Source organism: Oncorhynchus gorbuscha, linkage group LG12, assembly GCF_021184085.1.
Source record: "Oncorhynchus gorbuscha isolate QuinsamMale2020 ecotype Even-year linkage group LG12, OgorEven_v1.0, whole genome shotgun sequence".
NCBI lineage: Eukaryota > Metazoa > Chordata > Actinopteri > Salmoniformes > Salmonidae > Oncorhynchus > Oncorhynchus gorbuscha.
Genome location: NC_060184.1, coordinates 33637594 through 33659347, shown reverse-complemented (window position 1 = coordinate 33659347; position 21754 = coordinate 33637594). Strand labels below are relative to the sequence as shown.

Below are 21754 nucleotides of genomic sequence, written 5' to 3'. Positions count from 1 at the left end.
ACTACGGTCAAAATTCCGACGAGTCTCACTGTTTCAGAGAGCACTATATCCCCAGTTCCGTGCAGCGACAGAGCGCTGTTTGAACTACGTTTTACACCCCTAGAGAGATGCTGTGTATGAGACGATCGCTGTCCACTGCCCTGTGGTGCTGAACTTCGGAATGACAGTTATCGCTGGCCGCTTCAGTGGTGCTGAAACGCCGCTTCTACCTTACCAGACCTTACATAAGCGCCACCAGACATTTTACACGTATGACACTTGAGACAAAGTAAGCACGTAACTTGTTTGGGTAATACGTGTAGGCTATCTATCTCAAATGACGTCTTGCAATCAGATGATGTATTATTGCCTTCAGAACACTGGGTGGCAGGACTGTGTAGCCTAAGTAAAGCCAGTGCCAATGCTGACCATTGAACACAGTGGAAGAGATGTCCCTAAGCCTTTATAGATGAGAGCTGATTTAACATTCAGATCTCCACAATGTCTCTTGTGTGATTTTACATTTTTACGCCCAGCAAAACGTTCAGCCACAGCATGTCATCCTAAATGGACGGTATTGAGTAATGCCACAGACAACAGGGCTTGTTTGATCCCATTTCGTCTTAATAGGTCTAAATGCTCGGAGGTAGCCTACAGAAGGTGAGTGGATATTTAGCACTGGGGAGTGGAGAAGGGTGAAGTTGCCACTAAAAACGGATCTTTCCCAATAATGGTTAAGGTTATATGGGGAGGGGAAGCGGATCCCAGATATGTACAGGAACTTCACCCGGAGCCTGAGGAATAGCACTGCACAATGAAGGGTATATGCATGGTTACTGTAGCCTATCAGTGCTTTTGGCTTGATTCCATTTGTATTAATGTTGAAACTAAATGAACCTGGCAAAGTTGTTGTAAGTTTGTATTAATCAAAAACCCTCATTCACCATAGCGTTACTGAAGTTACTCTGAACATTTGCTGATTCGACGCACATATATCTGATTAGTGAGCTGATAGGTTCATGTCATTAAAACGTAGACTAATTGATTGAGCTGACCCCACAATTGTGATGGCGATTAGAGGGTCGGAGATGACTGAGTATGAATACTTCCGGGTTATATGGTCGTGGTTTATAGATGTGTGAAGGGAACATAATTTGCAGCTCCACTGGCCAGCTAGGTAGTCTGTACTGTAAATTGATACGCTTTTCCCTGCGTTATTTAATTGTACAGCACATAAATATGTGGCTCTTAAAACGATGAGTTGTACAACGTCATGAAATGCAAGGTGGGTAAATTGACATTACGGCCTGCCATGCCGCGGAAGAGCCCATGCTTTTGGTGCGCAGTGACCAAAAGTGAAGTTGCCGCTTCCTCGCTCTTCCCATTGGAATCGCAGTAGCAGAATCAGAGTGCTTACAGTATGTAGGCTATGTGACTGCCTGACCCCTCTTTCTCTCTGACACCGATGCGGTGGCACTAGGTAGCAGATTGTCAAACTGCGGGGTGAGGAGCCGCGGAGGAGACGTAAACCCAATAATCAGTGCCACAGGGCCGTCTATCAACGCGGCTGCAGTACAGCAATCTGACACTGGCATGCGCACTGCAGTTTAGAGTCAATTCGAGTCTCCTCAACCGGAGCCACAGGCAGCAGTGACTATTCCGATAACAGCCGTCCCCAGTTCCTGTTTCCGCCGCAGCTTTTTCCAACCGAATTTTGGACCAAAACATCGCCGCTGCGTCAGACTTCAACTTCGTCAGGCCTCCCCTCTCGGATCTCCCGGAAGCCTGGTGTGTCAAGTGAAGGTACGTGATTTTTCTCTGCTCGTTGTCTCTGTGCATAGCGAACACGCAGTGAGGTGAGCTCCGAGCTCGGTCCATATGTTTCCAGTCCATCCTTGCCTGACATGTTGACTGCGTCGCTGCTGCTGTTGTGATCGTGGTGAAATAATAGCGGTCATGTTTGGAATGACTTGTCCCTGTAATATCACCGCTCTGAACCGGTGTGCTGTGTTGTGTCCAATGGACAGAGCTGTTTCCAAACGATCTCTGTTCAAAAAATCTCCAAAGCATATTGCCACTTTAGGCTACAATGTATCATGGCACAAATGTATTGATTTGATGAACAGGACAGGGTGTATCTGACCTGCACGCAATACATTGCGAGACATTTCAGACCTATGTGAGAATTGTAATATTCCGAGACCTGCTGCTGAAGTGTTGCACATTCACTACTTATATTGGCACTGTTGTGATGTTATTGTTATGAGCTGCACATGGATGAAAACACTGGTTTAGTGCCATAACTAGAAAGTGAAGTGCTCTCTCACATCGGGCTCTGACCTCACCCATGAAAACGTGAGGGAAATCAAATTGACACATGACATGGTCTTATCTGACCATGTTATGGTGAATGGACAAAGCCTGTTGTCGGAAGAGTGTTGCTGATGCTGCAGCGCAGTCAGAATAAATAACATCCGAAAGGACATTGGCCGCACATCTTCCATGTGCACGCAGCACGAACAGCTAGACAGACAGGGTATGGGTTCTTCGGGTTATTGGGTGATGACAGTGGTTAGGCTAGCCTACTGAGCCGCGTTAATGGGTGATACTTCGACCATGCTAAGCTTGGATATGTCTGCATGTGATGCGACACGAGCATGACGAACCGTCCATAATTCATATTTTGTTCTCATTCAGATACCGGAACACAGACCTAGAAAGGCTAAATCGCGCGCGGGATTCTGACTCAATTCATTCCCACCCAGCTTTATCACCCACATTCTTGCTGTAAGTGCTCATGGTTTAGATTTGGTATTTCTGTTGTTTCCCAACTTGAGTTTGAGTTTGGGTTCATTCCAGGAACACATACAGATAGGGCTCTACCTGTGATAAGAGCACATGCCCATTTGCCCTTTTGTTTAGATTAAAACAATAAATATCTAATAATAATTCCTATACAGTTTTTGTCATTGTTGTCCACAAATATTTAGCAAACCAAACAGTTTTTTTTTTTGCTGTAAAAATGTATTGGGTTGACTCATAATATTTGTCTTACATCATCAACTAATATGTAATATGTACTTTCTTGGATTTACTTTATTAGTGTAAATTCAAATAACTTATTCAATTATTTTACTGAAAACATAGGACATTATATTTACTCAATAATATTGTGTGTAAATTCGTTGCCTGAATTTTTAAAAGTAGATTCAACACCTGATATTTAAGAAAAGTACCAGGACACCAGGAAACCTTATCAAACAAATACAAATGTATTAGTTAAGATACTTGACACGTTTTTTTTCTCGTTTAGATGTGTACAAATACAAAATAGTAAATATGCAAAAAAGACAGGGATGGATTCCCAAACTGGCACACAGGGCACGTGCCCCGGGCCTAGAGAGGTCGGGTTCCAGAAAGCATATTACAGAAACATTTGTAGAATTGCAGGAAAAGTGCTTTAAAATAACATTTTCTCTCAGCCTCATGGCAAAATGTGTAGAATAGCAGGATATTTGTTTTAAACTACAAAAGTATCTCAGCCCCATGACAAAATGTGAATAAAAGCATGAGATGAGCTTTAAAACAGCACATTTGACAGTATATTTGCCCCATAAAGTGTAGAAGTGCAGGAAATGAGCTTTAAACAGCAGCAGTTTATTTTAACTTAATGACAAAATGTGTAGAATAGCATTAAAAAAACTGCACATTTTGCTCTCTGCACCATGGCAAAATGTGTTGATATACAGGAAGTTAGCTGCCCGGGGAACCCCAAATGTGGTATTCCGTCCCTGAATGAGACAATACAGTATATGTGCCTACTGCCATTCACTTTTCTGCATACTGGATGTGGAAAAGTAAGCTCTGTGAACCTTTTATAAAAGCCACAAAATACAGAAAAGCATTACTTTAGACTTGACCTCCGACTCTGTAATGATAAAAAAATAATTACATTGCCTATGACTGGTTGGTCAAATAAAGGCTGAACTCCATAGACCTTAAGCCAGTAGCTTATTCTTCAAGGCTTGCACTTTTAGGGAGAGCTTAGAACTATCCAGCTCCAAGAAAAGCTTCTGGAACACCTTGAAGGTGTACCTGAGTTCTTTGGGGTAGCAGAGGTGGAGTGCGTACTTAAGCCCTACAAACGCGGAACAGGTCTTTGCAACATTACCCAGGTGGATCAGTACTTGTACTTCCAGAAGCATGCACTACCCTTCGTGATCGCGCAGCCTTTCAAAAGGTTGTGGTGTGAGGTCCCTTCAGCATCCTTTCAAATCACTAAATCAACATGACTATGTTGTCTTTGTCATGTTCTTGCTGTCGTCGGTCAGGCTACACAGCTCTCAATGTTGGCGATCAAATGTTAGAATTGAACTTGCATGACGCGTGATTCAGAACTGGCGAGTGTTACCAGAATACACGGTTGCATTGTCTTAAGTTATGAATCAAGAGCAGAATGTTCAAGAGCAGAATGTTCACAAAAATCACATGCATACACTACCGTTCAAAAGTTTGTGGTCGCTTAGAAATGTTGTTGTTTTTGAAAGAAAAGCTAGTTTTTTGTCCATTTAAAATAACATCAAATTGATCAGAAATACAGTGTAGACATTGTTAATGATGGAAATGACTATTGTAGCTGGAAACAGCTGATTTTTAATTGAATATCTACATAGGTGTACGGAGGTCCATTATCAGCAACCATCACTCCTGTGTTCCAATGGCACATTGTGTTAGGTAATCAAAGTTTATAATTTTAAAAGGCTAATTGATCACGAGAAAACCCTTTTGCAGTAATGTTAGCACAGCTGAAAACTGTTGTCCTGATTAAATAAGCAATAAAACTGGACTTCCTTAGACTAGTTGAGTATCTGGTGCATCAGCAGTTAGATTACAGGCTCAAAATGGCCAGAAACAAATACATTTCTTCTGAAACTCGTGAGTCTATTCTTGTTCTGAGAAATGAAGGTTATTCCATGTGAGAAATTGCCAAGAAACTGAAGATCTCATACAAAGCTGTGTTCTACTCCCTTCACAGAACAGCGCAAACTGTCTCTAATCAGAATAGAAAGAGGAGTGGGAGGCCCCAGTGCACAACTGAGCAAGAGGACAAGTATATTAGAGTGTCTAGTTTGAGAAACAGACACCTCACAAGTCCTCAACTGGCAGCTTGATTAAATAGTACCCGCAAAACACCAGTCTCAAAGTCAACAGTGAAGAAGCAATTCCGGGATGCTGGCTTTCTAGGCAGAGAGAGTTCCTCTGTCCAGTGTCTGTGTTCTTTTGCCCATCTCAATCTTTTATTTTTATTGGCCAGTCTGAGATATGGCTTTTTCTTTGCAATTCAGACTGGGATGAAGGTTCACCTTCCAATTGGACAATGACCTTAAGCAGACAGCCGCGACAATTTGGAGTGGCTTTGGGACAAGTCTTTGAATGTCCTTGAGTGGCCCAGCCAGACCTAATATATGGCTTTTTCTTTGCAATTCAGACTGGGACAAAGGTTCACCTTCCAATTGGACAACGACCCTAAGCAGACAGCCAAGACAATTTGGAGTGGCTTTGGGACAAGTCTTTGAATGTCCTTGAGTGGCCCAGCCAGACCTAATATATGGCTTTTTCTTTGCAATTCAGACTAGGACGAAGGTTCACCTTCCAATTGGACAACGACCCTAAGCAGGCAGCCAAGACAATTTGGAGTGGCTTTGGGACAAGTCTTTGAATGTCCTTGAGTGGCCCAGCCAGACCTAATATATGGCTTTTTCTTTGCAATTCAGACTAGGACGAAGGTTCACCTTCCAATTGGACAACGACCCTAAGCAGACAGCCAAGACAATTTGGAGTGGCTTTGGGACAAGTGGCCCAGCCAGACCTGATCTACAAAAAGAGCCAACAGAGACTGTACTTTCTCAAAAAGCTGGAATCCTTTAATGTAGACTGTACTATACTGACTCTGTTTTACACATTTTTCATTGAGAGTATTTTAACTTCTTGTATTGTTTGTTGGTTTGGCAATGCCACTGTCAGCCAGAGAAAAATGCTGAGAAGGATTATCACCACAGCAAGCAAGGTACTTGGAGTCAAACAGACAACCTGGATGAGATATTTAAGGTCAGGGACCTCTGTAAGGCTCACAAAATCATTTTAGACCCAAGCCACCCCCTGTACCTGGACTTTGAACCACTCCCCTCAGGGTGCAGGTATAGGGCACCCCTCAGCAGGAAAAACACAACTAGACAATCATTTGTGCCAGGTGTGATATCCCTCCTAAATAGCTGGGGCTAATGTTCCTATCGATTCAGTAAAGCCAGTAGGCTAGTCTTTTTTTATTGGTAAGTAACTGTTATGAAAGTTGTATTGTTCATTTTGTTTTGTGTTTAAACACCACTTCAAACGTGTACATGACACTGCAACATTTCCTCATGGGGACAATAAAATCGGTAAGTAAGAGCCTGGAATCTAACATCTCTGGAGAGACCTTAAAAAACTGCAGCGACGCTCCCGATCCAACCTGACAGAGCTTGAGAGGATCTGCAGAGAAGAATGGGAGAAACTACCCAAATACAGCTGTGCCATGCTTGTACTGTAGCATCATACCCAAGAAGACTCGAGGCTGTAATCACTGCCAAAGATGCTTCAACAAAGTCCTGAGTAAAAGGTCTTGAATACTTATGTAAATGTGATGTTTCAGTTTCTGTTTTTCATACATTTGCAAAAATGTCTTACATTTTTTCTGTTGCTTTGTCATTATGGGGTATTGTGTGTAAATTGATGAGGGGAAAAAATATTTGATGAATTTTAGAATAAGACTGTAATGTAACAAAGTGTGGAAAAAGTCAAGGGGTCTGAATACTTTCCGAATGCGCTGTTTATTTATGTTAGTGCAGATTGCAATTGGATGGTACATTTGCCAATACCTAATACACTCCTGTTATTTCTTTATTTATTTTTTTCATCTTGAAGTTCCAAGTGGGTTCAACACCTCAAAATCATCAACAAAGAGGACTAGAGAGATTCTTTATTCTTGTCCAGCATGAAAGTAATTTTGCTTGAAATATTTACCATCATAACATGACTCATACCTTGCAGTACTACACTGAACAAAAACATAAACGCAACATGTAAAGTGTCCGTCCAATGTTTAATGAGCTGAAATAAAAGATCCCAGAAACTCTCCATATGCACAAAAAGCTTATTTCTCAAAAAAAATTGCATAAATTTGTTTACATCCATGTTATTGAGCATTTCTCCTTTGCCACGATGGTCCGTCCACCTGACAGGTGTGTAATATCAAGAAGTTGATTAAACAGCATGCTCATTACACAGGTGCACCTTGTGTTGGGAACAATAAAAGGCCAATCTAAAATGTTCAGTTGTCACACAACACAATGCCACAGATGTCTCAAGTTTTGAGGTAGCGTGCAATTGCCATTCTCACTATAAGAATATCCACCAGAGCTGTTGCCAGAGAAGTGAGTGTTAATTTCATTTCTCTACCATAAACATTGTTTTAGATAATTTGGAAGTACATTCTTCCGGCCTCACAACCGCAGACCACGTGTAACCAATCCAGCCGAGGATTTCTACATCCAGCTTCTTCACCTGATGGATTGTCTTAGACCAGTCACCCAAACAGCTGACGAAACTGTGGGTTTGCACAACCAAAGACTTTTGCAGTAACTGTCAGAAACCATCTCAGGGAAGGTCATCTGCGTGCTCGTCGTCCTCACCAGGGTCTTGACCTGATTGCAGTTCGACTTTGCAAATGCTCACTTCGATGGCTACTGGCACACTGGAGAAGTGTGCTCTTCATTGATTAATCCTGGTTTGAACTGTACCGGGCAGATGGCAGACAGCGTGTATGGCATCATGTGGATCAGCGTTGTGAACAGAGAGCCCCATGTTGGCGGTGGGGTTGTGGTATGTGCAGGCATAAGCTACGGACAACGAACACAATTGCATTTTATCGATGCCAATTTTAACCCTCCTGTTAACCCCCCCCCCATTATAGCTGTTTATAAATCCATAATAATACATATGTTATCACCTAATGTTGTGTTAGATCTTTTTATCAACTTAAGTTCTTGTGAACATTACAAGTTTTGAACTTCTATTTGCTATTTATGGCCTGTAGGCCTCATTGACCTGAGCTCATACAACTCGTTTTTGAGTTTAAAAAAAGCTTAATGTATGAATTATTTTGACTATAACAAATACTCAGATGAAACATATTGTGCTATTTATTACAGAGTACTTCGTGTCAAAGTTTAACAAGGACTCTCATGATCAAATATATGATCAAGAGCCTCACATACAATATATCGTTTGGTCATTGTGCTGCCACAGAATTAATTTTGAGCAAAGCCTCAAAAAAGATTTATATCCAGAGCTGTGAGAACATTTCTAGATATTATTGAAACAATGTTGCGATTGTTTGTGAGAATGCCAACAGGTGTAGTTACCGTGGGGGAAGATTCTATTGGGGAGAGGTTCCCGTAGGGGTTGCTACGGAAGCCAAGAAGGGGAGTGAGGTGTGTGTGTGTGCTCATAAAAACAAGTATGTGGGGGTCTGGGAGAGGAAGTGTGTCCATCTGTTGAATGGGCATGTGCCAGAACTCAATTTTATACACTAATTCTTGTCTCACCCATTCATTTCTAATGACCAGTCATATTTGACTGGGAATACCACAGGCATACAAAAGTTAAATAAAACACCCAAAATGTTATGAATATCATCCAAATGTATTTTGTTTGTTCAGATGCCGTGTGTGGACAAAGTCATGGAACCTTATGATAATCAGATTAAATTAACTACACTGTTCAAAGAGAGAACTTGTAAATCGGTCCAATTCGACCGGAACACAGCCGGTGGGCTAATGCACAGAGATACCGTGACGAGATACTGAGGCCCATTGTCGTTGTATTCATCTTCCGCCATCACCTCATGTTTCAGCACAGTAATGCATGTCCCCATACCGCAAGGATCTGTACACAATTCCTGCAAGCTGAAAATGTCCCAGTTCCTCCATGGCCTGCATACTCACCAAACATATCACCCATTGAGCAAAAGATCTTGGTAGACCGAGAGTCATGCCGTTCTTGTGTTTTAAACATATTTATCCATATACAGTATAGACAGACACCCTATGTGTTTGAATACAATCAACTACATATGCACTGAGCTTGTCTGATGCTTTAAGCACTGTAACGGCGTTCGTCTGTTGAAAGAAGAGAGTCGGACTGAAATGCAGCGTGTTGGTTACTCATGACTTTAATGAAAGAACGCGGTACATGAAATAACTGATACTAACTACAAAAACAACAGAACGGAACGTGAAACTAATTACAGCCTATCTGGTGACTACAACACAGAGACAGGAACAAACACCCACGAAATACAAAGCGAAACTATGGCTCCCTAAATAAGGTTCCCAATCAGAGACAACAAGGATCACCTGACTCTGATTGAGAATCGCCTCAGGCAGCCAACCCTATACAACACCCCTAATAGCCGCGATCCCAAGTACTACAAACCCCAATACGAAAACAACATATAAACCCATGTCACACCCTGGCCTACCCAAACATATAACAAAAACACAAAATACAATGACCAAGGCGTGACAGAACCCCCCCTAAGGTGCGGACTCCCGGACGCACCTCAAGAGCATAGGGAGGGTCCGGGTGGGCGTCTGTCCATGGTGGCGGTTCTGGCTCGGGACGTGGACCCCACTCCATTAATGTCCTATTTCCTCCCCTTCACGTCCTGGGATAATCCACCTTCTCCACCGACCATGGCCTAATAGTCCTCACCCAGATCCCCACATAACTGTGGAGCAGCTCGTGACAGAGGGGTAGCTCGGGACAGAGGGGCAGCTCGGGACAGAGGGGCAGCTCGGGACAGAGGGGCATCTCAGGACAGAGGGGCATCTCAGGACAGAGGGGCATCTCGGGACAGAGGGGCATCTCGGGACAGAGGGGCATCTCGGGACAGAGGGGCATCTCGGGACAGAGGGGCAGCTCGGGACAGAGGGGAAGCCCAGTCCTGAGAGGAAGCCCAGTACTGAGAGGAAGCCCAGTACTGAGAGGAAGCCCAGTACTGAGAGGAAGCTCAGGCAGGTAGTAGGCTCCGGTAAATCCTGGCTGGCTGGCGGAACTGGAAGATTCAGGTTGACAAGCAGATCTGGAAGAGACTGGTTGTCTGGCAGATCTGGAAGGGACTGGTTGTCTGGCAGATCTGGAAGAGACTGGTTGTCTGGCAGATCTGGAAGAGACTGGTTGTCTGGCAGATCTGGAAGAGACTGGTTGTCTGGCAGATCTGGAAGAGACTGGTTGTCTGGCAGATCTGGAAGAGACTGGTTGTCTGGCAGATCTGGAAGAGACTGGTTGTCTGGCGGCGCTGGGCAGACTGGGAGCACTGGCGGCGCTGGGCAGACTGGGAGCACTGGCGGCGCTGGGCAGACTGGGAGCACTGGCGGCGCTGGGCAGACGGGAGACTCCGGCAGCGCAGGAGAGGAGAAAAGCTCTGGATGCGCTAAACAGGCGGGAGACTCTGACAGCGCAGGAGAGGAGAAAAGCGCTGGCTGCGCTGAACAGGCGAGGCGCACTGGAGGCCTGGTGCGTGGTGCTGGAACTGGTGGTACTGGATCGAGGACACGCACAGGAAGCCTGATGCGGGGAGCTGCTACCGGAGGACTGGTGTGTAGAGGTGGCTCTGGATAGACCGGACCGTGCAGGCGCACTGGAGCTCTTGAGCACCGAGCCTGCCCAAGCTTACCTGGCTCGCTGCCCACTCTAGCCCGGCCAATATGAAGGGCTGGTATGTGCCGCACCGGGCTATGCTCCCGCACTGAAAACACTGTGCGCTCCATAGCATAACACGGTGCCTGCCCGGTCTCTCTAGCCCAACGGTGAGCACAGGGAGTTTGCGCAGGTCTCCTACCTGGCATAAACATACTCCCTTCAAGCCTCCCCCCAATATTTTTTTTGGGCTGCTTTTCAGGTTTCCTTGCCAACCGTGTTCCCTCGTATCGTCGGCTCCTATTTCCGGTTGCCTCTGCTCTCCTTAGTGCCTCCACCTGTTCCCATGGGAGGCAATCTCTTCCGGCCAATATCTCCTCCCAAGTGTAACAACCTTTACCATCCAACACGTCTTCCCATGTCCATTCTCCGAATAATTCATCCTCCTTTTGCTGCTCCAGCTGTCGCTGCCTGTTTACACACTGCTCGGTCCGTGAGAGGTGTGTGTTTCTGTAATGGCGTTCGTCTGTTGAAAGAAGAGAGTTGGACCGAAATGCAGTGTGTTGGTTACTCATGACTTTAATGAAAAACGCGGTACATGAAATAACTGATACTAACTACAAAAACAACAGAACGGAACGTGAAACTAATTACAGCCTATCTGGTGACTACAACACAGAGACAGGAACAAACACCCACAAAATACAAAGCGAAACTATGGCTCCCTAAATACGGTTCCCAATCAGAGACAACGAGGATCACCTGACTCTGATTGAGAATCGCCTCAGGCAGCCAAGCCTATACAACACCCCTAATAGCCGCGATCCCAAGTACTACAAACCCTAATACGAAAACAACGTATAAACCCATGTCACACCCTGGCCTACCCAAACATATAACAAAAACACAAAATACAATGACCAAGGCGTGACAAGCACACTGTTTGGTTAAATAATTAAGACACAAATGACTCAAGAAGTACCCGATGTTTACACTGTTAAAAAAATGACAGTGAGTCCTTGTGTGACTGGCGCATGTTGTCTTGCTCTCCTCCCTACTGAAAAGTTATGCTACTGAAATCCCTATCATTCCCTATTCCCTCAACCCGTGCTCTATTTTTGTGAAACATGTTTGCATCGCATGCATGTGACCAATAGGGCCTGACCTATAGCCTATCATAACACATGAATAAATGAGTTATAACAAACTCCAAACACAGTGACGCCTGACAGCAAAATGGATGCGGACGACGTGAAAAAGAAACTCAAACAAATGTTTACTGGTTCCTCAGTAGGGAAAGGGGAAGTCAGATCTGTGGAAAACATTTTACTTAGTTGTGGAAAATACTGGCGATGAAGAAAAAGGAGGGTATAGGAGCGTTACATGAGTAATATATGTGCCAAATTGCTGCTGTTAGATTACAATATTATTATTTTTACTGACCAAATGCTTGATTGCATTTCAAAGCATGGATGTTTCGTATGCTGGGTGATGGCATGACCTAATGAATGATTGAGTGATTGATACAGTAGCCTATATATTGAAAGATAGGCCTAAGTAAGTTATGGTATTAAGACTAAACAGGATGCGCTCTTAGACCGACAGCTCAATGTTGGTTATACAAGGCTGCTATACTAAGCCGACTAAAGACAGTGACTTGAGTTATTACAATGATGATCATAATAATAATAATAGTAATAATAACAATAATAAAAATGAGGGTGTAGGAGCGAGAGCGGCTGTATTATCTGTGACAAACAGGTGCTGTTAGATTACAATATTATTTTTATGGCTGTTTGGAAGAGTGTAAACAACACTACATAGAGTGGCAAGAAAAGTATGTGAACCCTTTGGAATTACCCTGGATTCCTGCAGAAATTGCTCATAGAATGTGTCACAACAATAGACAAACAGTCTGCTTAAACTAATAACACACAAACAATTATACGTTATGTCTTTATTGAGCACACCGTGTAAACATTCACAGTGCAGGTTGGAAAAAGTATGAGAAACCTTGGATTTAATAACTGGGTTGACCCTCCATTGGCAGAACTAACCTCAACCAACATTTTCTGTAGTTGCAGATCAGACCTGAACAACGGTCAGGAGAAATTTTGGACCATTCCTCTTTATAAAACTGTTTCAGTTCAACAATATATATATATCTTGTCTCATTGATTGGACTCAAGGTTAGCTGACCCCTGACTCCTATTAGCTTTTGGAGAAATCATTAGCCTTGGGGTTCAAATACTTTCCCCAACCTACTCTGTGAATGTTTAAATTATGTATTCAATATAGACAAGAAAAATACAATAATTTGTGTGTTATTAGTTTAAGCACACTATGTTTGTCTATTGACGTGATCAGATCAAATTTGATGACCAATTTATGCAGAAATCCAGGTAATTCCAAAAGGTTCACATACTTTTTCTTGCCACTGTAAATTAAAAGTAATACCAGTCTGTTCTAACGGAAAACAATTGTAAAGCCTTTATTAAAGCACAGTAAAGATTAAAAACAGCCATATCTGTGAAATTGCTTTCACCAACATTTTGCCATTGCATAAGCCTTGGTTCTCATGGAATAAGTAGGCTATTAAGTTAAAAGAAAACACTCAACCAGGCAACAGAAGCAAGATCTGTCTTATTTATGTAGATATATATGGATGATTTATAAACCCATGCACATTTAACAGTTAGGCTATTGATTATAGACCTACTTTCTTAGACAATTAGGCTAAGCAAGGGATTCCTCAACTCTGCTGCTGCTGCCTCCGCATTGTTATCAATCCCAATAGGATGGTTCATTTTGCTATTATGCACATAGCAACACAGGGAAAGCGCCAATTCTACGGTGCACTGAAGATAATGCTTCAGAACCACGGACAGCGACCATATCCAGCGCGGGAGAAAGTGCATTTGTTGTAAAATAATATTCAATGTTTTTAGTGTTGCACCATTATTTTACATAATATAACCATATATAATTTCACTTTACATGTTTTAGGAGTGATGAACTGTGCCATCCTCGTGGTCTCCGCAATGGATTATTCCACACAGACAGGCACGAATCAGACAGGTGTCTTGTGCACCATGAAAAAAAACAAAAAACACAATATAAAACGGCAGCTCTTCCACTAAGTCATCTATGCATTTCACTGAGAAATTGTATATGCCAATTGTTTGGGACAATTGTGTATTATGCATCTGCCAGATGGTCACAAATTAACTTGTGTGTGTAATGTTCCCGTATATATTTGTTCTGAAATCACACATCCATCAAACACACACATACTAGTTTCATGATCCTTCAGATGATGACGTTGAATTCACACCTTCTCTGTAGGATAATGGGTGCTGCAAACTTGACACGTAAGAGAAGGGACAACTCCTGGCCCCAGAGTTTCCTCATTTCCATGGCATCTAGATAGATGTGTGCGAAGAGCCAGGGCAACTGTGACGTAGACGTGGTAGGGAATGCCGACGACCAAATGTTCCACGTTGGAGACTATAATGCTTCAGGAGATCCCCCTTTTTGGGAGACACAGATTTGCAGACCTTACACTGCCATTTCATGAGCAGACGCCTAAGCAAAAAAACATTAGCAGTATTCTGAGATGCAGTATTCTCACTGACGAGATGTTTGGCAATTAGCCTACACCAGTAACAACACACCTAAACCACGTAGCTAAAATGTAGCCCTAATGTATGTCATCCTCACTTTTATCAAGCATATAGTGTGATACATACCATTTAGGTTAAACTGTCAGAGACTTATGGGATTCGGTTTCCATGTGCACCTGTTAAGAGATGAATATCAAATGTCATGCTATTGAAATATGAACATTTGTCACGCCGTGACCTTATAAATTTGGTTAGGTCAGGGTGTGACGTGGGTGATGTATGTGTTTTTGTACTGTCTAGGGGTTTTGTAAGTCTATGGTTGCATAGATTGAGACCAATCAGAGGCAGCTGTTTATCATAGTCTCTGATTGGGAACCATATTTAGGCAGCTATATTCTTTGGGTAATTCGTGGGTTGGTGTATATGTGTTAGTTGCCTGTGTCTGCACTGATCATATAACTTCACGTTCGTTTTGTAAGTTTAAGTGTTCTTCGTTAATAAATAGAAGATGTATTCAAATCACGCTGCGCCTTGGTCTCATCCATACAACGAACGTGACATTTCCTCACATTGGCACGTCGCTCCCTTTTCACTTTACTCTGCACACAGCAGCAGCGTAAATCACCTGTGATTCTCACTTTGTGCATGTGCCCCTTTGAACTAGAAGTTTGAACACCCAGGATAGATTGTTAATATTTCAATGTCATAACTGTAACCAACCCGAAATTCCAATGAATTGCTCATCACTACTAGCAAGGAGTCAATGTAATTGCTGAAAACATATTGACATGCTATTAAAATAATGTTGTGGTCATTAGCTAGTTAGTAATGTGTGTGTCCTACTGCTGTAGCTCCGTGTACATAGCTAGCTAGCAACACGTGGGATTTCCTAGTAGCTAACTCGCTAGCTAATTAGGGAATCCCGCATGTTACTACTAGCTTGCTAGTTATGTACACAGAGCTACAGCAGTACTCAGACATGACTTTAATTAACATTACCACCATAGCCGGAACCGTCATTTATTTTTTGCATTACACAATACATGATTATGAGAACAGAGTCAGGCATGTTTTTGGTTAGAAGCCCCCGAAATCTATCTCGCTAACTTACAAATCAGAGTTAAAACAAGCTACATAGCTAATCTTAGCCATTTCTAAATTCTAGAGGCAATTGTCCAGCTCGATCCGCTTTGATTTTAAAATGACAAAAGCAACGAGGTTAGCTAGCTAGCTTTTAGCTATGTCTCTATGTATGGAAGCTAGCCATATTCAGGGATAACATTACTTGTTAGCTAGCATTGGATTTAATGTTACAGGACAGGCTAGCAAATTGTATTCCGCATACAAGCCAAAAACATTTTGAGTCATCAACTGATCCAATACTTTATCATGGTAAAAACAGCTCTTACCTTAGTTGATGTCAAATCCAACAATGACGGTGTTGCGGTATGGCAGGCGAAAATAACAGGCTTCAGCTTGTTGGAGTAGTGGTGGGTGCGAAATGCATTTCAGGAAGTACAAGGTAATTAAAACCAGAGTTCAATCACAAAATGTTCTTTATTTTTGGTTATCCTCAAAATATACTTAAATTTTGAGCAACATATTCAGTTAGATTTTTTACATTTTTAAATTGTGAAATTAAATAAAATAAATAATTGAAACAACTTTCATTCATTTGTATTAAGTATACACTAACTGTCAAAAGTTTAAGAACATGTACTCATTCAAAGGTTTTTCTTAATTTTTTACTGTTTTCTACATTGCAGAATAAAAGTGAAGACATCAAAACTATGAATAATATAAAACAAAGTGGGTACGAGGACCCCGTCGCGCACCAATACAAACAACACGAAATCTGAACAACAAATCATCTCTGACAGAGACATGAGGGGAAACAGAGAGTTAAATACATAACAGGTAATGAATGGGATTGAAACCAGGTGTGTAGGAAGACAAGACAAAACCAATGGAAAATGAAAAATGGATCAATGATGGCTAGAAGTCCGGTGACGTCGCCCGCCAAGCACCGCCCGAACAAGGAGGGGCATCGACAGAAGTCGTGACAACCTATCTAATGTCCATTGCTCGTGTTTCTTGTCCCAAGCAAGTCTCTTGTTATTGGTGTCCTTTAGAAGTGGTTTCTTGGCAGCAATTTGATCATGAAGGCCTGATTCACACAGTCCCCTCTGAACAGTTGATGTTGAGATGTGTCTGTTACATGAACTCTGTGAAGACATTTCTGAGGCTGGTAACTCTAATGAACTTATCCTCTGTAGCAGAGGTAACTCTTGTGGTGGTCCTCATGAGAGCCAGTTTCATCATAGCTCTTGATGGTTTATCCGACTGCACTTGAAGAAACTTTCAAAGTTCTTGAAATGTTCCATATTGGCTGACCTTCATTTCTTAAAGTAATGATGGACTCTCATTTCTCTTTGCTTATTAATATGAGCTTTTCCTGCCATATTGTGGACTTGGTATTTTACCAAATAGGGCTATCTTCCTTGTCACAACACAACACATTGGCTCAAAAGCATTAATAAGGAAATTAATTCCACAAATGATCTTTTAAGAAGGCACACCTGTTCATTGAAATGCATTCCAGGTGGGTACCTCATGAAGCTGAGAGAGTGCCAAGAGTGTGCAAAGCTGTCATCAAGGCAAAGGGTGGCAATTTGAAGAATCTCAAATATATAATACACTTTTTTGGTTACTACATGATTCCATATGTGTTATTTCATAGTTTTGATGTTTTCACTATTATTCTACAATGTAGAAAATAGTATGCTAGAAAAGTGGAGACTGTTTTAGCATCAAAGGGGGCACCAACTCCATATTAATGCCCATGATTTTGGAATGAGATGTTCGACGACAGGTACTGTCCATATATTTTGTTCATGTAGTATACTTACAACTTTTTAGCTACTTTTCAATTACTTGGCAAGTTAGCTAACCCTTCCCCTAACCCTAAACCACTAACCATTTAACCTAACTCCTAACATTGACCCGAACATCTCATAATGCAGGATGCGTGTTTTAGCATCAAAGGCTTTCCACTAGATGTTGGAACATTGCTGTGGGGACTTGCTTCCATTCAGCCACAAGAGCATTAGTGAGGTCGGACACTGGCTCACAGTCGGCGTTCATCCCAAAGGTGTTTGACGGGGTTGAGATCAGCGCTCTGTGCAGGCCAGTCAAGTTCTTCCACATTGATATCTACAAACCATTTCTGTATGAATCTCACTTTGTGGATGGGGGCATTGTCATGCTGAAACAGGAAAAGGCCTTCCCCAAACAGTTGCCACAATGTTGGAAGCACAGAATAGTCTTGAATGTCATTGTATACTGTAGCGTTAAGTTGACCCTTCACTAGAACTAAGGGGCCTAGCCCGGACCATGAAAAACTGCCCCAGACCATTATTCCTCCTCCACCAAACGTTACAATTGGCACTATGCATTGGGGCAGGTAGTGTTCTCCTGGCATCCGTCAAACCCAGATTTGGCCACCGGACTGCCAGATGGTTGGTGTGATTCATCACTCCAGAGAACACGTTTCCACTGCTCCAGAGTCCAATGGCAGTGAGATTTACACCACTCCAGCCGCCCCGTGACATTTCGCAAGGTGATTATTGTGTGCGGCTGCTCGGCCATGGAAAACTATTTCATGAAGTTCCCAACAAACAGTTATTGTGCTGACGATTCTTCCAGAGACAGTTTGGAACTAAGTAGTGAGTGTTGCAACTAAGGACAGACGATATTTACATGCTACGCGCTTCAGCATTCGGCGGTCACGTTCTGTGAGCTTGTGTGGTCTATCACTTTGCAGCTGAGCCGTTGTTGCTCCTAGACATTTCCACTTCACAATAACAGCACTTAAAGTTGACCGGGGCAGCTCTAGCAGGGCAGAGATTTGACAAACTGACATGCTGTAAAGGTGGCATCCTATGACGGTGCCACGTTGAAAGTCACTGAGCTTTTCAGTAAGGCCATTCTTCTGCCAATGTTTGTCTATGGAAATTGCATAGCTGTGTGTTCTATTTTCCACACCTGCCAGAGACGGTTGTGGCGGAAATAGCTGAATGCACTAATTTGAATTGCTTTCAACATACGTTTGTATATATACTGTAGTTGCAAAGTTGCTAAGTAGCTAAAGTTGTCCTTGATGAGATTCGAACACTCAACCTTTTGGTTAGTAGACGTTCGCATTATACGCCCACCCAACCAACTAACCACCCTGCTTTAGTTTTTGCCTTAAAGGGCAACTACACCACTTTCTAACTTCATTTTCATTATCTCCAGCACAATATCAACATATGTGAAAACTGCCAGGGTAAAAAAAAGTTCTACCCAATGACATCATCAAAAGATAAAGCATAAAAAATGAAGTGATTAGTAAAAAACACTATGAGATTCACGGTGACATGGGGAACAAGAACATACCCACCCTTTGGCTAGAAACTCCTTTCAGGTTTTGAAAATCATTTTTAAAAACTTTTAATCCTACTCTGTGATGTCACAGAGAAACACTTTCTTCTTGTCTTTTTATTTAACCACAATGCTGTTTTCATGTATATAGATACTGGTTTGATGCTGGATATGAGGTTGAAAAGTGGCAGAATTTCCCTTTAACTGTGTTATGTTACTATACTAAACGTAACCTATGATACACATTTGAGTGTCCCGGATATTTATTTACTATGTCCAGTCTAGGAGACCAGCCTGAATTAAGAGGGATGCTGCCCATAACATTTTGTGCAGCATATGCCTACCTGAATCCTTTGTTAGCTTGACTATTTCTAGGAATAAACTTTGTAGCAACACTAGGCTGTTAAGATGATGAAACGGTCCTCTGAGGAAAGGACAGTGTAACTCGACGCTTCTGGACAGCTAATGCATCATTAACGCTTATCTAGTACAGTGATGCCTCGCAAATGGAAGCGAATTGGTTGAGTAAGTAGCCGTAATCCATCCATGAATAAGTAAACAGTTATATATTGTGTTGACAGATACCGTCATTATAGTTCCTATCAGTCCGTTATCGCTGGCACGCTGGCGGTATCCGCAAATAGCGGCCTGCCTTGAGAGAGACCTAAGCTAGGTCTATTATTGGGCTTCGATATTCAGACATTTCAAGGGAAAAACGACAATTGCACTCATTGGTTCTCCGCAGCCAGGTTAAACAATGGCCTTTCGATTTACAGGCCAACTGGTTAGGTTTGATAACACCATCATCCAGGGGCGCAACTTTGGTTTTAGAAGTGGGGGAACATAACTTGGTGGGGTCTTGGGGTCCTCCCATTTTCTGGGGCATCTAATGATAATTTATACACAATCGAATTAGTCCCATGGCCCTTCTAGTCATCTCTATTTAGAACAACAAAAAGTAAGCAAAAATGCCCACAGTCATCAAGCTAGGTAAGAGATCATTATTAAATATGTTTAAGTGAATGATAAGAATGAACTACATTTTTGTTCAGTGAATTTCATATCATAGGCCTAATAGTACTGCAGAGCTCTTTTTACTTGCACACCGCATAGCGGGGTCACCCCATCCTTCACCTAGGGGTCAAAGGCCCTGCAGCGCCCCCAACCCATCACACCCCACTCAGCCTTAGGATCTTAGTGAAATAAGAATTATTGGTTTCAGGTGTGTTACGCCAAGGCCAGAGTGACAACCAACAGTACGGTAGACCCCCAGGGCCAGGACTGAGCAGCCCAGCAGCTAGGGGTTGCCTAAATAGCTATCTCCTCTGACGTGGGCATGTTTTCAATGCAGACTCCTTTTGTCGTACAGTATTCCCTGCAAGGCATCCAGACCTTATGCAAGTTGTACAGTATACCCATCATCTTGTAATAAATCATATCTAGTGATACATAACTGGACATTGAATCCATCCATTGTGGGAGGGATAACCAACCTTCCAATTAATAGCACTCCATTTCTTAGCCACTGTCTGCAGTATTTCCAAGCCAACAAAAACAGGGAGAAGGGTGACTCTGTAGACATGCTGAGATAAAAGAACATAGTCTTTGCCAGAATTCAGCCGGCCTTCACAAGACCATAGCATATGCAAATATGTCCCCTTTTGTGTTTCACAACTCCAGCAGAAGGATACAATTTCTGAGTGCATGATATTCAGGTTCACTGGCATATAGTACGTTCAATGGATGGTCTTAAACTGCATGAATTTATGTTTATTATATGAACATGACTCGACATTCTAACATATATGTTTCCCTTCATCATCATCAATAGTGTCTCCCAGGTCTTCCTCACATTTTTATTTGTCATGTTTTGTCTCATCGGGAAAAGCCTTTGGAAATCAACTTCAGAGGTTCGTTAGACTGCCTTAAAATATTGTCCGTGATTTGAAGCTTCTTGCTTGTCCAGTGTTTGCTGCACAGAGAGAATGAAGTGTTGCATCGGCAGTAGTTCACCTCTGTGCCGTCACAGACTGGTCTACCCTGGCTGCCTGACCCCGATGAGACCCCTGTCACCATCTGTCCTGTGCAGATGAGGCATGACAAAGAATTACCTTGGTGTAGATTTATACATGATATTATCCATGGATAGAATCAATGGTTCAATTATTGAAATGACTATTATTCCCAGATCCCAGACTGTAGCCTACCCACCAACTCAAGATTGAACATTGTACCAATTCACTGATTGTTATAATATATTGCAAAATTCACCTGAGCTCCGTAGACTGGTCTTCCCTGGCTGTATGATACTGCTGGGACACCTGTCACCATCTGATCCTGCTAAGACATGATGAGCATAGTGTTGTGTACTGACTGTGCACCACAACAGTGAAGCCTGTAGAGCTGTTCATACCATGCCAGTGTGAAAAGTAGGGCATTAGCTAGGGAAACTGTCAGATCAACAACGTTACATTGCTATACTGACTAATAAAAACTCACATTGTCCTGAAAAAAATTCAGAATATTGGTCTTCAATCGTTTGGCAGCTGGTTTCATAGTTTTTAATTATTATTATTATTATTATTATTTGATTCAGGTCTAGTGTGGTTCAGGCAAAAAATATAGATAAAAAGTAATCTAGCTAGCAAACTAATGTTAGACAATGTTTGGCTAGCTCTAGCTAATGGTACAATGGTACATCATCAAATGTACTTCTGTTGAAATGGGACAAAACAAAGGCTATAAAACATGTCCATACACATAACAGCTGTTAAATATTGCTATCTGACAGATTGCTAGATGCAAGCTAGAGATGAACTGGCTGTGGAAGCTACTAGCTAGCAAACCAACTTCTAGTAGCTAGTTCATTCACTTCAGTCGAGAAGGGATGAAACATTAACTAACATAACATGTCAGTTACTCTACTAGCTCAGCACTGGGAATAAATATTTTTTGACAGTCAAACAGCAGTTACCTTGCCAGCTAGATCAGTC

General features: G+C 42.3%; 1 protein-coding gene across 1 annotated transcript in view; it reads left to right on the top strand.

Annotated features, from left to right (window-relative positions):
- The first annotated feature begins 1128 nt into the window (after window positions 1-1128).
- LOC123990903 (alpha-(1,6)-fucosyltransferase-like) overlaps window positions 1129-21754 on the top strand; it is a 155150-nt gene continuing 134524 nt past the window's right edge. Inside the window, exon 1 of the mRNA XM_046291912.1 lies at window positions 1129-1782. The gene's annotated coding sequence lies outside the window, so the exon portion shown is untranslated. The remainder of the gene's footprint in view (window positions 1783-21754) is intronic.